The following is a 6,518-nucleotide window of genomic DNA, read 5'->3' on the forward strand; positions in this document are numbered from 1 at the left end:
CAGCCTGGCAGGGTTTGCCTGGAGGGGAGCAGCACTGTCCTTGCTGTCCTGGCACGGGTGGGATTTGGGCACAGCCAGTTCCTCATTCCCTGCCTGATCCAGCTCTGGGGTGTCACTGGGTTTGGGGACACACTGAATTCTCCTTAGAGCCACCTACAGAGCCACAGCCCTGAGCCCCTAAACCCCATTTCCAGCCAGGCCCAGAGGGCAGCCCCAAAGCACCCCACAATCTGTCCCTCTCTTGGACCCAGGGGGAGAAAATGGGAATTGTTTTTTTTACTAATCTGATTTGAAAACCCCTTTTATCCCTGAGTGATTCAAAAGAAAAGGATTTCAGCGACCCCTTGCTCTCCCTTGCTGTTTTAAATTTAATTATGGGGAAAAATTTTAATTAGTATCGACAGATATTCAGGAAAATAATTATGGGCAAACCTGTGCTTCTTATATCTGTTTAACCTGCGAATCTCCCAGCCCATCTCCGGGACCCAGGCTGAATTTCGGGGGTTTATCCGCTGATAAAAGGCTGCTGGGGAAGCTGGGCTGGCTAACGAGATAACAGGCTGCTCACATCTGGGTCACAAGTTCAGTTTTTGCCGTGGGCAAAGGAGACGAGAGAGAGAAATCCGTGCCAGGATGTGGCCAATGTGTGGTGATGTGGGGCTGGGGGGCTGATCCCGCTCCAGGATGGGATTCAGGATGCTGAATGCAGAGAGCAGCTCTGTGCGCAGAGCAGGCTGCAGCAGCGATCATTGCAGCGCTATAAAACAGCAATAATGCCATTTCCGAAAGGTTTCCTGGCCGTGGCAGGGCTGGCACCGGGCGGGGGTGGGAGGGAGGGAGATCGATGGCTCCGAGCGGGGCTGGATGCCAGAGAGATCCGGCAGGAAAGGACGGGAGTCAGACACAAACACGGCAGAGCCAGCCCGGGGGATTCCAGCTCAGAGGGGACACAGGGAGCCTGGTGGGTAAACAGAGCGTGGGACAGGGGCAGGGCATGGATACAGCCATGCAGGGTGGGATTTGGGTTTGGTTTGGGTGTCTCCATAAGGGCATGGGCACAGCTCACACAGGATGAAACAGAAGCAGTTTGGGTATCTCCATACAGGCACAGACACAGCCCATACAGGATGGAATAGAAGGGATTTGGGTGGCTCCACAAAGGCATGGAACAGCCCATGCAGGATGAGATAGAAGCACTTTGGGTATCTCCATAAAGGCACAGACACAGCCCATGCAGGATGGGATAGAGGGGGTTTGGGTATCCCCATAAAGGCATGGACACAGCTCCTGTGGGATTAGATAGAAGGGGTTTGGGTATCTCCATAAAAGCATGGACACAGCCCATGCAGGATGAGATAGAAACAGTTTGGGTATCTCCATACAGGCACAGACACAGCTCCTGTGGGATTAGATAGAAGCAGGAACACCCAGTCCCGTGGGAGAGGGGTCAGCAGCCAGCAGAGGGATGGGGACAATGTGGGAATCACAGTGGGTTATCCCAGCGAGGGGCTGGCACCATCCCCTGCTGCAGCAGAGCTGGGCACCCCTGCCACGAGCTCTGATAACACCTGAGCCTCCTAACCCTGTTAATAACCACCCCCAAGTGAGATTCAGGGCAAACCCCACTCTCCAGCAGGGGAAAGAGGCTCCCCCGTGCTGGTAATTTGTGTTTTATTGCTTCCTGTTGTGTGAGACATCTGAGGGCAGGCCGGGGCCGAGAGCTGGTGCAGCAGATGGAGCCCCCCTGCTCCCTCCCCTGCTCCTTGTTTACAGAGTCTCCCTGGAGATGCTCAGGCTTTTCCAGCTCCCAGGGGAAGGGAAGGGAGGGATCTTCCCCTCCTGCCCCAAAAGCCTTGTTCCCTGTGAGGCAGGGATTGGGTTTGGGATTGGGATGGGACCAGGAAAGGCTTTGCCTTTCCCTGCAGAGAAAAAGCCCCAACAGCTCCCCCAGGAGCAGATCCTGAGTGCCTGGGGTGGGATGGCTCCTGTCCTGTCCCCTGGTGTCCCCTCCTCTGGGGTGGCACAATCTGCACCTCCCAGTGCCCTGGCACTGAACTGGGATTTTCCAGGGCTTTTTCCCAGTTCCCCTCCACACATCAGCCCCTGCAGGTTCACAGGGGTATGGAATTTCCCTGGCTGCTGCTTTGGGCCATGTGGCTTCATTTTGGAACCTTCTTTAGGGGCACTTTGCCTCTCACACCTTGCACAGCTCTCCACAGGCTGCTGCAAAGATGGAAGCTTTCAAAGCCAAGGGAAGGTTGGGATTTTGGAGCTGCTAACATTTTTAAGAGCTGCTCTGAGTCCAGGCAACGATGGTTTTTCCTTTAATATTTAATGCTTATTTTTTTCTCTCCTTTTTTTATTGAACACACGTGCAAGGGAGCATTCAGAGCTGCTGCAGGGAGCTGGGCACTGCAGGAACACCATGGCCAGCCTGACCCAGCAGCGTGGGGCTGCCTCAAAGCCAAGGTTGCCAGAAGGGCATTTTCCAGCCTGTAGGAAAAGCAAAACCCTGGAAAACTGCAGTGAAAATGCCACTTGGACCAGCAGAGCAAGAAATGCTGGGGAGAGGATCCTGCACAGCAGAGATCAGCCCTTTGCCAGCAAGAGCAGCAGTTCTCCCCAAGGTTTCCAGGTGCAAGGAGCTGCTGTTGCTGGAGTGTTTGCACGTGGGAGAGGTGAAACCCTTTTCTCTGTGCCTGAAATCTCCAGGGTTTGGCTCCTGCTGGCTGGAGGCTGCAGAGGGACCTCTGGCACAATGAGATCCTGGAGCAGCAGCAGCATTGAGAGAGTGCACAGCTCTGTGACACCCAGAGAGAGCAAAGGGGAAGGATCTGACCTGGCACAGCACTGGGGATGTGGTCCTGAGGTGCCCAGCTCCCCCATGCTGGGTCAGGACAGGAGTGCCAGGCTGTCCCCAGGCTGTCCCCAGGCAGGGGGACACACAGCAGCAGCTGCAGGAGGTGGGTGATGCTCCTGGAACGCCCCTGGCCAGGGCAGCCCAGCCACGGAGGGTGTGGGGAGGATTTTGAAGCCTTTCCCTGTGTGCAGGCAGAACAAAGCCTGTGACAGCATCGCCCAGGCACAGCCCCAGCAGAGCAGAGCTGCACAAAGAAAAGGGACATTTAAGAGACAACCCACGAGCAGCTGATAAACTCTGACCTCTGCCTGCAGGAACAGGAGGTGGCTGGGAAGAGAAGGTGCACAAGGAGCCTGTTCCTTCCCCTGGGACAGACCCAGCCCCGGTGACCCAGCAGGGCCAGCACAGCCCTGGGTGAGACAGCAGCAAACACGCTGTGGTTTGGGGTGGTTTTTTTGCTCAAGTTTCAGTTCTGCAGCCGCAGCTCACATCCCCCAGCACAGGGAATGGTGTGGGAGTGCCTGCCCCGACACGGGGCTGTGCTCACAGCGCTGCACGCTCGGCAGCTCCGCACCTGAGATCCGCCAGCAGGTGCCGGGAGGGGGCTGGAGCTCAGCCACAGCATCGCCTGTCGTTTGCAGCAGGAGGAGGAGGAGGAGGAGGAAGAGCAGCAGCAGCAGCACGGCCAGACTCCGGTGCCTTCCCCGAGGGAGGGAAGGAGGTGCCCTCGGAGGTGGTGCTGTTTGGACAATCCTCTCTCAGGTACAGGGAGGGGACGCTATGGGATGGTCCTGTGCAAGGGTAGGAGTTGGACTCAACGATCCTTGTGGATCCTGCCCAACTCAGCTTTTTCTGGGATTTTGTAGCAGGAAAAAAACATAAATAAAATAGAATTACAGGACAACATGGGGTCAGTTGAGAAAGTTGGGATGCACCCATCTCCTTTCAGACGTGCTCCCAGGGGACACAAACAGATCCTGCTGGTGCATTCCGAGGGGCCCAGAGAGCTCCATCCCAGCAGCAGGAGAGGCTTGTCCTTCTTGGAGGCACCAAGATCAGGCAGAACAAACCACTGTAAGATCAGAAATGCTGAATTGTGTCTGCTGATACAGAGCTGAACACCCCTTTGTGCTCCTGATTCTTCCCCAGCACCATCAGGGATGCAGAAGGATCAAGCCCTGAACCCTTTTCCACCTGACAGTGAGACTGCATTCCCTCCCCACTCATCAGCCCCAAATATTTCTCCCTCCTATCTGAGTCAGACACTGAGAGGTCGCTGAGCACAACCTTGGACAGATGTTTGGGGCACAGAATAGCCATCATGTGGTGAGGGACAGGCTGTGTGCACACAGAAGGGATGTGGGGTGAGCTGATGCTGGGAGCTCGCTCACCACCTCCTGCCTCAGCTGGTGCTGTCCATCTCCATCCAAACGCCACTGGTTATCCCACAGAAAGATGAGGATGGGTTTTGGTGCTGGTTTTGCATCCCTTTCAGTTTGTGCATCCTCCCCCAAGGAATTTCAGGCTTTGTTCTGGTCTGTGGTTGGGCTTGTCCATCTCTGAGGTCATCCTGGGAGAGCAACACTCATCCAGGGCTGCACAAACACTCTGGGGAAGAAAAAGCTCAGGTCACAGAGGAAATACTAAACACAGATTTTGTGTTGAAAGGAAAGGGCTTTGCTCCCTCTCGAAGGTAAATCCTGAGTCGCAGGGTGAGGAGGAGCAGGGAATTTGCACATCAAGGTCTTCCCATCAGTGAAGGCTCCTCCAGCCCCGTGGCTGGGCTGTCACTGCCTGTTTGCCTTCTCCAGCACACCAAAGGACATTTTAAAACAATTTCTCCTCCGCAAATAAACACAAACCCAAACCGCTATTTCTCCAGGTTTCCTCTCTTTCCCCCTTTCATCCCTGTGACATCTTCCTCCAACAAATCCTCCCCTTACATCCCATTAGGGATTGCTCCTGGACAATTTGCAGCTGTGACAGCCCGGGAGGTGCCTGGGGGCTGTCTGCCTGCCTGACAGCTCGCACACACACCCGGCTTTGCCGTGCCCGGAATGGCTTCACGGCCGGGCTGGCACTGCCCTCCAGGCTTTTCCCGGGATGCTCACAAGCCTCCCCTCTCCACCGGGCTGTTGTGGCCTCACAGCACCAGGGTTTGGTGGATAATCAGGCACAGCACGGCTGTGCCAGCTCCCCGGATCCCCCCCAGCCCCCCGGGACATGGTGAGGATGGAGCCGGAGCTCCGGGCTGGCTCCACTTAGATGCCGGATGCCTCCGGGCGCAGGATTTCAGGATTTCAAGGGCACGCCACGCTCCAGCCGGGATGCTGCCCTGCCAGCAGCCCTCCCCAGCGCTGGCTCAGCCACTCGCTCGATTCCTTCCAGCAATTTTTTTTTTTTTTTTTTTAAGGCAGCTAATCGCTCCGAGGGAGTCCCGGAGTAATGAGAATTGGCAAGAGCAGGCAGATATTCGGTTAATTCACCACCAGTTTTAAATCATTTAGCATGGCAGAAAGGCTGTTGTTCTACAAGGTTTGGTCCTCTCGTGGGTCCTGTTAAAAGGGTTTAGGGCTGAGTGGGAATAGGGGTGGTCATGGGGGCTCTGCTCGGTGTCTGAGGGGTTGGCACAACCAAAAAATGGGGACAAGGATTTGAGGCAAAGCTCATCCCCATCCACAGGAGCTCCCACCAGCTCCAGACTGGGACTCATGAAGGATTTTTGTCCCGTTGAAGGCAGCTTGTGGGTTTGGCTTTAAAATAAAGCCTTAAAAAGGCAATTTGGGGAGCTGGCCCGGGGATGCTCCTTGCACAGCAGAACGCGGTTCCTTGGGGATTGCTGAGAAAAGTCGTGGGAGAAGTTAAACTTTCACCCTGGCAATTATTGTAAATCTCTCTGGTCAAGGCCCAGACCTAAAATTAGCCCACAGAGCCCTTTTAGAGGTTGGGATTTTTCACTTGATTTTCCAAGTGACCGACCGGCAGCGGAGCAAAGCGTGCCCTTCCACACTCAGAGCTCTGGGTGTTCTTTACTTGCAGCCCCCGTGTTTGATGGAAGCAAGGCCAAGCATTCCAGCCTGGTTTTACACATCCTGGAACAAGCAGCATCCCATGGAGGGGAGGCAGGAGAGAGCCTGTTGTGTACCAAAGCCTTTGTTTTGATTCATGAAAGAAACCCCAGCATCCCAGCCCTTCCCTGGGCTCCTGGTTTTGCTGTGAGTGATGGTAAAATCCAGTAAAATCTGGGATGCTGAGCTTTCTGCTGCCTGCATGGGAGCAGCCAGACCCTCTCTGCATGGCCCCTTCCCTTTAGGATGGTCTGGGGTGTCCCAGAGCAGGCAGGGCTCAGCATCAGCTCCGTGCAGCTCCCGGCCCTGCTGCCAATCGATAGCGAGTGCAATGAAAACCTTAATGAAATTCCAGCCTGAGAGACTATTGATTGTGTGTTTTCTTTAAAAATGGATATGAATGGGAGAGAGGCTTTCCAGAGGAGGCAGCAGGGGAAGGGAGGGGAGTGGAAACGCGTTGTCAGCTGCTGTGGGAGGTGGGTGAAGGTGAGTGGCCCAGGGTCACCTGCACTCAGCAGAGGGATCCAGCCCCTCTGTGAGCGTCCATCCACCCCCAGAATGCCCCTGGGAAGGGAATCACAGCATGGCAG

Source organism: Zonotrichia leucophrys, chromosome 19 (assembly GCF_028769735.1).
Source record: "Zonotrichia leucophrys gambelii isolate GWCS_2022_RI chromosome 19, RI_Zleu_2.0, whole genome shotgun sequence".
Taxonomy (NCBI): Eukaryota; Metazoa; Chordata; class Aves; order Passeriformes; family Passerellidae; genus Zonotrichia; species Zonotrichia leucophrys.